General features: G+C 45.9%; 1 protein-coding gene across 1 annotated transcript in view; it reads right to left on the bottom strand.

The window, feature by feature from the left end:
- Positions 1-15,092, bottom strand: part of slc7a5 (solute carrier family 7 member 5) — an 86,431-nt gene that overhangs the window by 30,506 nt on the left and 40,833 nt on the right. The gene's annotated exons all lie outside the window — the stretch shown is intronic.

The raw sequence follows: 15,092 nt of genomic DNA, 5'->3' as shown, positions 1-15,092 counted from the left end.
AAATAGCAGAGAAGAATTTGTGCTGGACATATTAGGCATTCATATGCTAGTACTGCACATAGGAATTTAACAAACACTATGGCCTGGATACCAACAAGGGTGGTTTAGCTGCACAGCGTGCGTGTTCTGTCACTGACAGGTTCTCTGCCTGCAGTCAGCCTGATTGACAGGCTTGGCTTCTAGTTAGGTGGGAAGAACTCTGGAGCAGGTCAGAACAATCCACGATCCTAGGGCTGGGTGGTGGCTAATGGGGATGGAGCTCCTCATGGCCCACAAACACTACTGCAAAAGCATTTAGTTTCTCCCTGAAGCTGTCCAATATTCATTTCAGCTACCAGGTTCCCTGAGGTATTGGTAACCCAGCCAGCCACTGTTACACTTGAAAAGCAGGTTGCACCAGAAGCTGCCAGCCTCAGTTTCATTGTTCTAACAAGCCTTGCCTTCAGCTGGCAAGGCTCTAAATTCTGGAAATCCCCCCCTAAGCCTCTCCACTTCTTTTCCTTCTTCAAGACTCTCCTTACAACCTACCTCTTTGACAAAGCTTTTGCTCATCGATCTGAATATCTCCTTATAAGGCTCAGCCAAATTTTATTCGATAATGCTGCTTTGCCTTGATGTTGTACTATGTTAAAGATACTTTATATCTACAAATTGTTGTTATTAAATTGCCATGTGACCTCCTGGGAGCAGGCTGGCCGCCTGCCCTTTGTCTCACCTCCATAGAACCCAGAAGTGGGCGGGTTGGAGTTGTGTTCAGATTTTTACAATTTTAGCATCTCGCCCAAACCCAACCCACCTGTTTTAGGGTACTAAAATTTAGCCCTACATTACTACATTTAAATCATGCAAACAATGGTACTGCAATTTTCCACCACATAAGAACAATGATATAACTGAATGATTCTGCAAATATTTACAGCGAACTGTTGGACAGGATTTTACTTTGCCCTTGGAGACAGGCATGGAGGCTGGGTGGGGGGAGAGAGACAAACAACATTCCCAACGTTGCCTGGGCCTCCTGCCATTTTGTCTGGGGCAGGGCAGCCTTCCCACCCCCCAGGCCAATTGAGGCCCTTAAGTGGCCAATAAACAGGTTGGGGAGAAGAGTCCCTCCTTTGGGGGTAATTCAGGGCCCCTGGAGGATCCCTCCCCGTCAATGATTGCCACCCCCACACACCCACCGCATCACCTCTCTAGGGTCTTCTCCTCTCTTCGGTACTGCAAGTCCTCCTGCAGTACTGGCAGTGGCCACGACTCCGAATTAAAGGCCGGCTCGGGTTTACAAATGACACCCGACCCGAGCCCAACCCGGCCCAAGTCCTTTCATTTTATTCCCGCGCCCAACCCAACCTAACCATCAGTTAGCCTAGCTTCCGTTTTTCACTTTGTTGCTTATCTGCACAAGCTTAAGAAAACTGTAACTAAACAAGCTTTCAAGTCCAAAAAGTACATTAACATTGGAGCCACGTCCCAGAGGTGGTGATAGAGTGTGTCCGACCCGACCCGAGCCCAAATGCCGGACCTGGAAGAGCGACCTGACCCAACCCCGATACATGTCGTCAGGTCCCACTGGGTTCGGGTCGGGTAGCCACGCTCTACTCCCAATGGCTTTGCCGGTACTGCAGAGTTGCCAGCCTTCCATCGGTCAGCCCCTCTTAAAGGCGGGAGCTCATCTCTCAAAGGAACAGTAACCCGACCACTGGCAGTTAATTGGCTGTGCCCTGTTAAATAGCTACAGGCGTCTGATGGAGGGCTGAGGTGGGTTCCTCCCCTGGCCATCTGGCCTACTGCCGGAACCCCTGTTGTCACGATAAATGCGGCCCATTGTGTATGTCAGCAGAGTTGGCCAATATAGCCACAATCAAGAATTGACCTTAATCCACCTGTTACTTGAGAGCAGGTCCGATAGCATTTCATATGTAGCACGGCAAAGATTACATACAATTGCATTCATCCTATAGTCTTAAATGACTTGGACTTCTACTTCCACTTCTTTCTCCCAAGTACAACATGACTCAATGAAGGAGGTCTGGTCCATGGATGCACCTCCTTCACTGTTTTTCACTGCCACCCTAATGGCGTTACGCACCCCCTGGCCTGGGGCTCTGGTGTTGGTTGCAGCCATTGTGCTTAAAATCTTCACAGGACAGGAACCAAGATCCAAACCAGGATGAAAACAACAACCACAGAAGAGCTCCACCACCAACAGGGAGGACTGACTGTAATTGGACTTCAATCAGGTCCAGGACACTGGAGTTTATACAGTAGCTTACTGTCAGTACAAAAACACCTCTTTGCCAATGTGAGCCACTTCACTCAATGCAAAGCCAAGAAAACTAGGAACGAAAACATTGAGATTTCAAAAAACAAGGAAGTAAGCAAATAGCAGCATAGTATGAAGCACTAATCATCTAACCATCAGTACTAGTAAGGTTTTATTAATAATTCTAAGGTGTCGTAGTATTGGTAAGGTTTTTTTGTAGCACTAACAAAAGGTCAACTAATAAATAAAGGAATGGCAGGGATGCTTCAGCGTCAAAAGTGCACCTCCTGTGCAATGTGGGAGCTCCAGGATACTTCCTGTATCCTGGAAAACCGTTTATACAGGAAGTGTTACCAATTGCGGCAGCTTGAGCTTTGGGTTTTAGAACTTGAGCGGCAGCTGACGACACTGCAGTGCATTCATGATGATGAGAGCTACATGGATAGCACGTTTATAGATGTGGTTATGCCACAGCTCAAGAGCATGCAGGGAGAGAGGGAATGGGTGACCACCAGGCAGTCAAAAAGAATCAGACAGGTAGTGCAGGAGATCCCTGACTGCATCTCACTCTCCAACAGGTATTCAGTTCTGAATACCGAGGAAAGTGATGCTTCACCTGGGGAGTGCAGCCAGAGCCAAGTCCATGGCACCATGGGTGGCCCAGCTACACAGGGGGTACAGCAAAGACTCGAAGAGCCTTAGTGATAGGTGATTCAATAGTTAGGGGAACAGGCAGGTGTTTCTGTGGCCGCAGACATGAATCCAGAATGGTATATTGCCTCTCTGGTGCCAGGGTCAAGGATGTCACTGAGAAGCTGCACAGCATCCTGAAGGAGGAGGGTGAACAGCCAGCAGTCGTGATCCACATCGGAACCAACGACATAGGCAGAAAGAGGGATGTGGTCCTGCAGTCAGAATTTAGGGAGCTAGGTAAGAAATTAGCATGCAGGACCTCAAAAGTAGTAATCTCCGGATAACTCCGACTGCCACGTGCAAGTGAGTATAGAAATAGAAGGATAAGACAGATGAATGCGTGGCTGGAAAGATGGTGCAGGAGGGAGGGCTTTAGATTCCTGGGACATTGGGACCGGCTCTGGGGGAGATGGAACCTGTACAGGCTGGACGGGTTGCACCTGAACAGAGATGGGACTGAGTTCCTTGCGGGACGTTTTGCTAGTGCAGTTGGGAAGGACTTAAACTTGTTTGGCAGGGGGTTGGGGAAATGAGGGTAGACTCAGCTGGGACAGAAGGTTAATGGATGAGTCTGGAAGACAGAAAACAAAGGTTAGAAAATTAAAAAGAGTTTGGCAGTGCTCAAGGGTATATATTTCAATGCGAAGAGGATAGAAAACAAAGCAGATAAGCTGAAGGCACAGACAGACATGTGGCAGCATGATTAGATTAGATTAGAGATACAGCACTGAAACAGGCCCTTCGGCCCACCGAGTCTGTGCCGACCATCAACCACCCATTTATACTAATCCCACACTAATCCCATATTCCTACCAAACATCCCCACCTGTCCCTATATTTCCCTACCACCTACCCATACTAGTGACAATTTATAATAGTCAATTTACCTACCAACCTGCAAGTCTTTTGGCTTGTGGGAGGAAACCGGAGCACCCGGAGAAAACCCACGCAGACACAGGGAGAACTTGCAAACTCCACACAGGCAGTACCCAGAATCGAACCCGGGTCCCTGGAGCTGTGAGGCTGCAGTGCTAACCACTGCGCCGCCACTGTGATATCATAGCTATTACAGAAACACGGCTTCAGAAGGGGCAGGAATGGCAGCTCAACATCTCCAGTTACAGGGTTTTCAGATGCAATAGGGAGAAGGAGGGTGAGTGGAAATTTTGGTCAAGGAAACTATTACAGCTGTGAGGAGGGATGATACGTTGGAAGGTTCATCAACCTTCATCACTGTGGGTGGCGCAGTGGATAGCACTGCAGCCTCACAGCTCCAGTGACCTGGAGTGCAGTTTGCAAGTTCTCCCTGTGACTGTGTGGGCTTCCACTGGGTGCTCTGGTTTCTTCCCACAGCCAAAGACTTGTAGGTTGATAGGTAAATTGGCCATTGTAAATTGCCCCTAGTGTAGGTAGGTGGTAGGAGAGTTGAGGGGATGTGGTAGGGAATATGGGATTAATGTAGGATTAGTAGAAATGGGTGGTTGATGGTCAGCATAGGCTCAGTGGGCTGAAGGGCTTGTTTCAGTGCTATATCTTTCTATGACTCTAAATGAGGCCATATAGATTGAGCTAAGGTACAAAAAAGGGGCAATCACACTGCTGGGAGTATACTATGGACCTCCAAACAGTCAAAGGGAGATGGAAGAGCAGATATGTAGGCAAATCTCTCAGAAGTGCAATAACAATAGGGCAGCAATAGTAGGGGATTTTAACTACCCCAATATTAACTGGGTTAGTTTTAGTGTGAAAGGAATTGAGGGAGCAGAATTCTTGAGGTGCATTCAGGAGAACCTTTTTGGCCAGTATGTAGCAAAGCCAACAAGGGTGCAATTTTAGACTTAGTTTTAGGAAATGAAGATGGGCAGGTGGAAGGGGTGGCAGTGGGAGAGCATTTTGGTGGTAGTGATCATAATTCAGCCAATTTTAAAATAACTATGGAAAAGGACAAAGATAGAACAGGGTAGCACAGTGGCGCAGAGGTTAGTACCGTAGCCTCACAGCTCCAGCGACCTGGGTTCGGTTCTGGGTACCGCCTGTGTGGAGTTTTCTCCCTGTGACCGCGTGGGTTTCCTCCCACAGCCAAAGACTTGCAGGTTGATAGGTAAATTGCCTCTAGTGTAGGTAGGTGGTAGGAGAATTGTGGGGATGTGGGATTAATGTCCTTCTTTGGCCTCCTTGTCATGAGAGACAATGGGTAAGTGCCTGGAGGTGGTCAGTGGTTTGTGAAGCAGCACCTGGAGTGGCTATAAAGGCCAATTCTAGTGACAGACTCTTCCACAGGTGCTGCAGATAAAATTGGTTATCGGGGCTGTTACACAGTTGGCTCTCCTTGCGCTTGTCTTTTTTCCTGCCAACTGCTAAGTCTCTTCGACTCACCACGCTTTAGCCCCGCCTTTATGGTTGCCCGCCAGCTCTGGCGATCGCTGGCAATTAATTCCCACGACTTGTGATCAATGTCACATTTGCAGACGTCTTTAAAGCGGAGACATGGACGGCCGGTGGGTCTGGTACCAGTGACAGGCTCCCTGTACAATGTGTCCTTGGGGATCCTGCCAACTGCCATGCAGCTCACATGGCCAAGCCACCTCAGGCGCCACTGGCTTAGTAGGGTGTATATGCTGGGGATGTTGGCCACCTTGAGGACTTCTGTGTTGGAGATACGGTCCTGCCACCTGATGCCAAGGATTCTCCGGAGGCAGCGAAGATGGAATGAACTGAGACGTCGCTCTTGGCTGACGTACGTTGTCCAGGCCTCGCTGCCGTAGAGCAAGGTACTGAGGACACAGGCTTGATACACTTGGACTTTTGTGTTCTGTGTAGGATCAGTATAAATGGTTGGTTGATGGTCGGCACAGACTCAGTGGGCCGAAGGGCCTGTTTCAGTGCTGTATCTTTCTATGACTCTAGGAGTTAGAGTTCTCAATTGGGGCAAGGCCAATTTTACTAAACTGAGGAATGAAAGTGGACTGGAAACAGCCACTTGAAGGTAAATCATTGTCACAACAGTGGGAGGCATTCAAAGGGGAGATTCAAGGGTTCACAGTAAACATGCTCCGACAAAGAAAAAGGGCAAGACGAACAAATCTGGAGCCCCATGGATGTCACGAAGCCTACAGCATAAGATAAGGCAAAAAAGGAAAGCTTCTGTCCGACACCGAGAACTGAATACTACAGAAAGCTTACAGGAGTATAGAAATTGGAGGGGTGCAATCAAAAAGGAAATTAGGAAAGCTAAGAGAGGGCATGAAAGAAAATTGGCAAGCAAAATCAAGGTGAACCCAAAGATGTTTTATCAATACATTAAGAGAAAGAGGATAATGAAGGAAAGAGCAGGGCCCATAAAAGACCAAAAAGGTAACCTATGTGTAGGGGCAGAAGATGTTGGTATGGTTCTTAATGAATACTTTGCATCTGTCTTCACAAAAGAGGAGGATGATGCACATATTGTAGTTGAGGAGGAGGAGTGTGAAGACACGTCCTCAGAAGGGGCATCGAATGATACATCTGTATGAGCTTTCTCCAGGGTGATCTTCCATCTTCCTTCTAATAAGTTAAAGTTGTTCCTTACAGTTTCCTATATTTTGTCAGCAACGGCTCTCACGGCAGCTATGTGAGCATATTGTGGCTAGCAGTTGCTCCACTTCAGAACTTAAGATGGAGGAGCCTTAATAGCCTTATCTAGATCATTCAGGCTGCTTGACATGTTGAACACAAACTCATTCTGAACATCCAGACTTTGCTGCTCAGCGTTCCACATGGAACCAAATGAAGCAGAAGCATCATACATGGTACAGCATCCTCTCTTCATAGGGGTCTGCTAAATGCCCTACTACTTCAGGGTCTGGAAAAGGTTCAGAGCAGTGGAGCCTAAACTGAACAGCTACAAAACTCTCTTTAAGCTCTCCTGGTGACAGTCCCTTACCAACATTATTGTTACCGCTGCAAAATAAACTGCTATACATGACTATCCTGTGAATTGCTTGAGTTTGTTACTAAAACATATTGAGTGGTAATGCTCTTTCTGCTGCTCTTTCTCTTGGCCACGGAAGGTGCCAGGAAACAGGCTTGTGGTATTTTTATCTCTAACAAGATGATGTTAATGTACCATGCAGTCATTGGAATACATGCTGCATGAGGGTCTGGAGCTGTGCTATTTGCTATAGATATACCATGCTCAGTACATGACACGTATGTAGACATGAACTCATACTTTGTAGATTGTGTGCTCTGAATTTGGGAGAACTACTCCTTGAATATTATCGCAGTAAATATGGTGGAACTCAAAGAGCATTGGAGCCCTCTCCCATGACAATGAAAAAGCTCAAGCATCAAATACGATGACAGCACAAGATTCCTGACAGCTGCATGTTCAAGTCACATGAGACAACTGTAGTCCTGGGCACTTTGGTGAAACTCATCTGCTGTCATGATCCTATCTACTGTACATAACAGTAACAAGACTTGCAGAAGGAGAGTTAAGTCACCAAACTGTGATCTTTAACTTATGAGGAGAGGGCCGTAGACATTATGGATGTGGCGGCAATAGAGGAAATGGGTGAGGTGCTAAATGAGTACTTTGCATCCGTATTCACCAAGCAGAAGGACTTGGTGGATGATGAGCCTAGGGAAGGGAGTGCAGATAGTCTCAGTCATCTCATTATCAAAAAGGAGGTGGTGTTGGGTGTCTTGCAAAGCATTAAGGTAGATAAGTCCCCAGGGCCTGATGGGATCTACCCTAGAATACTGAGGGAGGCAAGGGAAAAAATTGCTGGGGCCTTGACAGAAATCTTTGCATCCTCATTGGCTACAGGTGAGGTTCCAGAGGACTGGAGAATAGCCAATGTTGTTCCTTTGTTTAAGAAGGGTGGTAAGAATAATCCAGGAAATTATAGGCGGGTGAGCCTTACGTCAGTGGTCAGGAAACTATTAGAGAGGATTCTTCGGGACAGGATTTACTCCCATTTGGAAACAAATGAACTTATTAGCGAGAGGCAGCATGGTTTTGTGAAGGGGAGGTCGTGTCTTACTAATTTGATTGAGTTTTTTGAGGAAGTGACGAAGATGATTGATGAGGGAAGGGCGGTGGATGTTGTCTATATGGACTTTAGTAAAGCCTTTGACAAGGTCCCGCATGGCAGACTGGTGCAAAAGGTGAAGTCATACGGGATCAGAGGTGAGCTGGCAAGATGGATACAGAACTGGCTCAGTCACAGAAGACAGAGGGCAACAGTGGATGGGTGTTTTTCTGAATGGAGGGATGTGACTACTGGTGTTCCGCAGGGATCAGTGCTGGGACCTTTGCTGTTTGTAGTATATATAAATGGTTTGAAGGAAAATGTAGCTGGTCTTATTAGTAAGTTTGCGGACGACACAAAGGTTGGCGGAGTTGCGGATAATGATGAGGATTGTCAGAGGATACAGCAGGATATAGATCGGTTGGAGACTTGGGCGGAGAAATGGCAGATGGCGTTTAATCCAGACAAATGTGAGGTAATGCATTTTGGAAGGTCTAATGCAGGTGGGAGGTATACAGTAAATGGCAGAACCCTTAGGAGTATTGACAGGCAGAGAGATCTGGGCGTACAGGTCACTGAAAGTGGCAACGCAGGTGGATAAGGTAGTCAAGAAGGCATACGGCATGCTTGCCTTCATCGGTCGGGGCATAGAGTATAAAAATTGGCAAGTCATGTTGCAGCTGTACAGAACCTTAGTTAGGCCACACTTAGAATATTGCGTGCAATTCTGGTCACCACACTACCAGAAGGACGTGGAGGCTTTGGAGAGGGTACAGAGGAGGTTTACCAGGATGTTGCCTGGTCTGGAGGGCATTAGCTATGAGGAGAGGTTGGAAAAACTCGGATTGTTTTCACTGGAACGACGGAGGTGGAGGGGCGATATGATAGAGGTTTACAAAGTTATGAGCAGCATGGACAGAGTGGATAGTCAGAAGCTTTTTCCCAGGGTGGAAGAGTCAGTTACTAGGTGACATAGGTTTAAGGTGCGAGGGGCAAAGTTTAGAGGGAATGTGCGAGGCAAGTTTTTTTACACAGAGGGTGGCGAGTGCCTGGAACTTGCTGCCAGGGGAGGCGGTGGAAGTAGATACGATAGCGACGTTTAAGAGACATCTTGACAAATATATGAATAGGAAGGGAATAGAGGGATATGGGCCCCGGAAGTGCAAAACGTGTTAGTTTAGGCAGGCATCAAGATCGGCGCAGGCTTGGAGGGCCGAACGGCCTGTTCCTGTGCTGTACTGTTCTTTGTTCTTTGAAATAGAGGAAGATGAAGTCAGACCCCTCTCCATTAATATTTATAGACTTTTTATTGCTTATCTTCTTATTTACCCAGTCACATCCCCTCACACACAGGCTCCTTTAGTTGATGTTCCCAGGTATTCATTCCTCAGAGGCCTTGTCTACAAAGGTTCTTTGGTAGAAGGCTGAGAGGTGATTTGATAGAGGTATTCAAAATCATGATGGGTCTGGACAGAGTAGATGGAGAGAAACTGTTCCCATTTGTGAAAGGATCGAGAACAAGAGGGCACAGATTGAAAGTATTGGGTAAGAGAAGCAAAAGTGACATGAGGAAAAACATTTTCACGCAGCAAGTGGTTAAGGTCCGGAATGTGCTGCCTGAGAACGTGGTGGAGGCAGGTTCAGCTGAAGCATTCAAAAAGGAATTAGACCGTTATCTGAAAAGGAAGAATATGCAGGGTTATTGGGAGAAGGTAGGGGAATGGAACTGAGGGAGTTGCTCTTTCAGAGAGCTGGTGTGGACATGATGGGCCGAATGGCCTCCTTCTGCACTGTAATGATTCTGTATTGGATGTGATAAACATAGGAAGAGAGAAAGTAATAATGGGACTAGCATCCTTGAAAGTTGATAAATAATCAGGGCCAGATGAAATGTACCCTAGGCTGTTAAAAGAAGCAAAAGAGGAAATAGCAGAAGGTCTGACCATCATTTTCCAGTCCTCACTGGATACAGGTGTGGTGCCAGAGGATTGGAGAACTGCTAACGTTGTACCTCTGTTTAAAAAGGAAGCAAAGGATAGACTGAATAATTACAGGCCAGGCAGTCTAACCTCAGAAGTCGGAAAATTATTGGAATCTATTCTGAGATACAGGATAAACTGTGACTTAGAAAGGCACAGGTTAATCAAGGATAGTCAGCATGGATTTGTTAAGGGAAGATCTTGTTTGACCGTGAACAAATTTGTAGAAGTAACAGGGAAGATAGATGAGGGTAGTGCAGTTGATGTGGTCTACATGGATTTTAGCAAGGCTTTTGACAAGGTCCCACATGGCAGACAGGTTAAAAAAATAAAATCCCATGGGATCCAGGGAAATGGAACATGGTGGATACAAAATTGGCTCAATGGCAGGAAACAAAGGGTAATTGTTGACGGGTGTTTTAGCGACTGGAGGGCTGTTTCCAGTGGCGTTCCACAGGCTTAGTACTGGGTGCCCTGCTTTTTGTGGTACATGTTAACGATTTGGACGTAAATATAGGGGGCATGATCAAGAAGTTTGCAGACGATACAAAGACTGGCCGTGTGGTAGATAGCGAGGAGGATAGCTGTCGGCTGCGGAAGATATTGATGGTCTGCTCAGATGGGCAGAAAAGTGGCAAATGAAATTCAACCCAGAGAAGTGCAAGATGATGCATTTGGGGAGGTCAAACAAGACAAAGGAATACACGATTAATGGGAAAATACTGAGAAGTGTAGAGGAAGTGGAGTGAATGTCCACAGCTCCCTGAAGGGATCAGGACAGGTCGAGAAGATGGTTAAGAAGGCATATGGAATTCTTTCCTTCATTATCCGAGGTACAGAATACAAGGGCAGGAAGGATATGCTGGAACTGTATAACTCATTGGTTAGGACACAACTTGAGTACTGTGTGCAGTTCTGGTCACCTCATTACAGAAAGGATGTAATTGCACTAGAGAGGGTACAGAGGAGACTAACAAGGATGTTGCCAGGTCTGGAAAAATGCAGCTATGAAGAAAGATTGGATCGGCTGGGGTTGTTCTCCTTGGAACAGAGAAGACTGAGGAGCGAATTGATTGAGATGTACAAAATTTTGAGGGGCCTGGATCGAGTGGAGGTGAAGGGTCTATTCAACTTAGCAGAGAGGTCAGTGATAAGGGGACATAGATTTAAAGTGACTGGTAGAAAAATTAGAGGGGAGATGAGGAAAAATCTTTTCACCCAGAGGGTGGTGGGGGTCTGGAACTCACTGCCTGAAAGGGTAGTTGAAGCAGAAACCCTCAACTCATTCAAAAGGAGTCTGGATATGCACCTCAAGTGCCATAATGTGCAGGGCTACGGCCCAAATGCTGGAAGGTGGGATTAGAATAGGTGGATCATTCTTCGGCCGGCACAGATACAATGGGCCAAGTGGCCTCTTTCTGTGCCTTAAACCTTCTATGATTTCTAAAACCCTGGAGCTAAAATCACTTCTGGGTTAAGCATCAATTGAAATTCCTCCAATACACAAGTGTTAATGCATTTTCTAACTTTTCCTAGACAGAACAATTACTATAGTCTTGTGTATTAATGTGTTTATTTTTAAAAAGGTAATGATACTGGCATTAAAAAGTGTCACCGTAAAAAAATCTGCATTAGTGTAGAACAGTACCATTGATAAGAATATAAGAAATAGGAGAAGCACTCGGGCCATGAGCCTGTTCCTTCATTCAAAAAGATGATGGCTGATCTTCACGTTCAACTTCACGTTCCTGATATGATAACCTGACATTACATTTATAACTTACTTTGAAAACAGTGCAGAAAAAAATTGCAAAGTTAGAAAAAATTTATTCTTTAATGGTTAAAACAATAATAAATTTATCGTTTATTGCCTATGTGTCAACCCACAGCAGCTTTCTTCAATGATCATTTACTAATTCTACTACTCCTATGAGGTGCTTCTTCAGTGGTTTCAGCATAGCTGGTGGAACGCTGCTGTTTCTCAAGTGAGGACCCATTGAGATGCACCCTGTCAACGACCTTTAGGAGCTTGGGCTTTAGAGAGCTTGGCTGGTGCCAGCGCAGCCTGGCCCCAGCTGACTTTCTGACATTATGACACATATTGGTTTTGGGGGCAGTGAGAGAGCATGACGTGCCAGCATCTTGAGAGGGCGGGGGAAAAATGAACCACTTTCATGGCACCTCTGCCATGCAGCTGCTGCTCATCACCCCCACTGATCTGAAAAAGAGCAAACTTCGGAAGATCAGTGAAACATTTAAAGCCCTTATCCGTGTAGATCCATGCCTATCCAAGGTGATGCAGATGTTGGAGTCAAGAGCCTGAATAGCTGCAGTTTGAACTTCCAATAGTTGACGAAACTGAATCTTGGTGTGTGGGCTTGGCTGTAGAGTCCATGTAAATGATTACACACTTCATGGCAGACTGCAGTCTGCTGATGCCCTGTGACAGAATACCATACAAGTAGAGTTCTCCAAACTTACTGTTAACTCCTTGGCAGGATTTCCATACATTGTATAATTAAAGCTTTCACGTGTAACCTGGATTTAGCATCGCTGTCGTTTTCCACAGAGCTCGGAGCTAAGCTTGCCCTCTGGCGAGCTGTCTCCCGGGCTGTCTTTAACACTATTTCCCATTCCTGCTCACTTGTGCTGATTGCTTCGTCAAGTGTTGTAACCCTCTAACACAACTCTCCAAATTCTGCCCCCCCACTACCCTGAGGTGCCAATCTCTGTGCTGGTGCTTGGAAGGGATGAAACGTGTGACAATGCTTTTTCGAAGGGTTATGCTCCTTCAAATCCTCTTCCACAGGATCCAGCTGCTGTGAAGATCCTATGGAAAGGGGGAAAGGACAACAGGTACCAAGCATTTATAGTCTAGACAGCAGCAGATGATAATAGCTTCACTAGGCAGCCAGTGTCACCCCACCCCCACAGCCTCACCATCTGTGATAATGTTTGTTCTTGATGGCCTTATCATCATCTCCAGAGCTGCCTGTTCCACCTGTGAAAGAGCCCAAATGCTAGCTAATCTCCCTTGCATTATGGGCCAATTTGTACTACAGAAAGATAGTGAATGAGTGACTTTGCAAAAGGATGTCCGTATGAGTGGGGCTTCTTCATTTAGTGTGAGTGCTGAGAGGGAGAAGAAGCAAGCTGTAAACAGCTTAAAGAGCTGTTTGATGGGAAGAATATGGGGTTGGACAGTGAAGCAATGAGAAAGCAGCCATTTACAGCTGATTATTGTTTGTCATTTGTTATCTGGTGTGAACAGAATAGTTGTTACAGCCTGCTGTAAAGGCAGAAAGGAACTGGAGAGTGTATGATTAGAACCAAAAGGAATGGTAATACAGTGTTCACTTGTGGTTGGAGGAGAAGATGTAATGCAGAGGATGGAAGTGTTCTGAATGCTAGGGAGGGAGGGTGGTGGGTAGGGAAGTGCTGTTGTCAGGTGTACTGCAGAGGAGTGGAGATATGCAGACCTGTTTTCAACCATGTTGCTCTGGTCAGTTGTTGAAGCATTTCTTGCATCAAATCCAGGTCCTGGGGTGATGCAATACTCAGGAGTTCACTGTCACTGCAACCTCTTTCCTAGCGTGCTGCAAGATCGGTTTGAAAGCTTCTTTCCATCAGATAGAAGCAAGACATTCCTCCATGCCCTCACCTCCTCAATGAGGACCTCCACAGATATGTCTGAGAACCTGGCAATTTGCTTCCGATCAAGATGTTTTCAGCAAAAGCCAGAGGCAAATTTCACCAATGCAAATGTAACTTCCCTTTAAAAAGTGCATTCAGTCTTTAAATAGAATTCAGGAAATTCTGCCCCACAAGCATGTGCTGCCCATCACTGACGTGATCAGGTGGGCAATCCCTCCCCCAATCAAATGCGGCCCACTAGTTTAAAATCCTTCTAGAGTCAAAATGAAGACAACCTGCTTCGCCCAAAAACCACTGTCAGTTTACTCATCAGTGAAATGATCAAGGAGGCTAAGTTGCATAGACACCAAAAATGGGCACAGGAATTACGATGCAGTTACTCTACAACTGTTCAGTGTAATTGCAGGCAACACACCAACTTCATGGTGTCCAGTGCACTGTGTTGGAAATGTGTGCACATGCCATGGATGCCATTTTGGAACTCAAAGAGCATTCGCAGCACCCAAAAAACAGGTGCTACCAAGAACAATTTCACCCCCACAAAACTCTTCTACAAACCTTTAAAGAACTGCTATCAACTACTTACTGTTACGACCAGTTGAGGACGGGGTCTAGGGCTCCCCGTCAGCCTATTCCAGGTTTGGCCGTAACACCGTGTTTTTAGCTTTCCCTCAGTGATTCCTTGTTCACTTTCCTCTAATTGTAATGGCAAAGAAATCACCCAGACAGGTTTTCTCAGATTTAAACAAGAAAGATGTAAGTTTATTCGCCTTAAAACTCTAATTCAGTTAAAATTACTAAAGATACATGACGCGACCATGCTAGCATGCATACGTGATAAACACACATGCAAATAGAAACAGAGGAGGAGAAAGAATTAAAGATGAAAGGATTGAAGTAATATGGAGTTCAGTTACTCGTTTTGGGATTCAATGTAAAGCCTTTGACTGCAGTTAAGTCTTGCAGTTCTAGTTGGGGCCAGTGCACACTTTCACTTGTTTAGCTGGTGTCAGAAGGCTGCAGGAGTCTTCTCTCAAGGCTGGAGTTACTTCCATGGGTCCCTGGAACTCCGTGTGAGGGAAAGAGAGAGAAAGAGATAGGTGCTCTCTTCTTCAAGTTCAGTTGCACGCTGTTCCTGTGTGGCACAATTCAAAAAACTTCAAGTTGGCCAGCAGGTTAGTCATGTGACTAGCTCCTTATTTGGAACAACCTGCCTGGCAAGGTTTGTGGATTCTCCCCCAAGCTTGGCAGACACTCTCAGTTCAGGGTCTGGCGGGGTGGGGACTACTGGACTTTTACACATTCAATGCCTCTTGATCAAAATCCATCTGGTTAACTTTTATCAGGGAGCAGTTCCATTGTCTCTCTTATTCAACTGTCTTTTAGAATGCTAATGTGCAGCCATGTTTTCAGCCACTGTTGTGGTCTCTAAACAAGTTATTTCAAATCCAGTAACAGTTCAAAATGTTCCGTATAACAAAATTAATA

Source organism: Heterodontus francisci, chromosome 17, assembly GCF_036365525.1.
Source record: "Heterodontus francisci isolate sHetFra1 chromosome 17, sHetFra1.hap1, whole genome shotgun sequence".
NCBI classification, from domain to species: domain Eukaryota; kingdom Metazoa; phylum Chordata; class Chondrichthyes; order Heterodontiformes; family Heterodontidae; genus Heterodontus; species Heterodontus francisci.
Note: the sequence above shows the minus strand (reverse complement) of the source record. Positions and strands in the feature narration are given on the sequence as shown.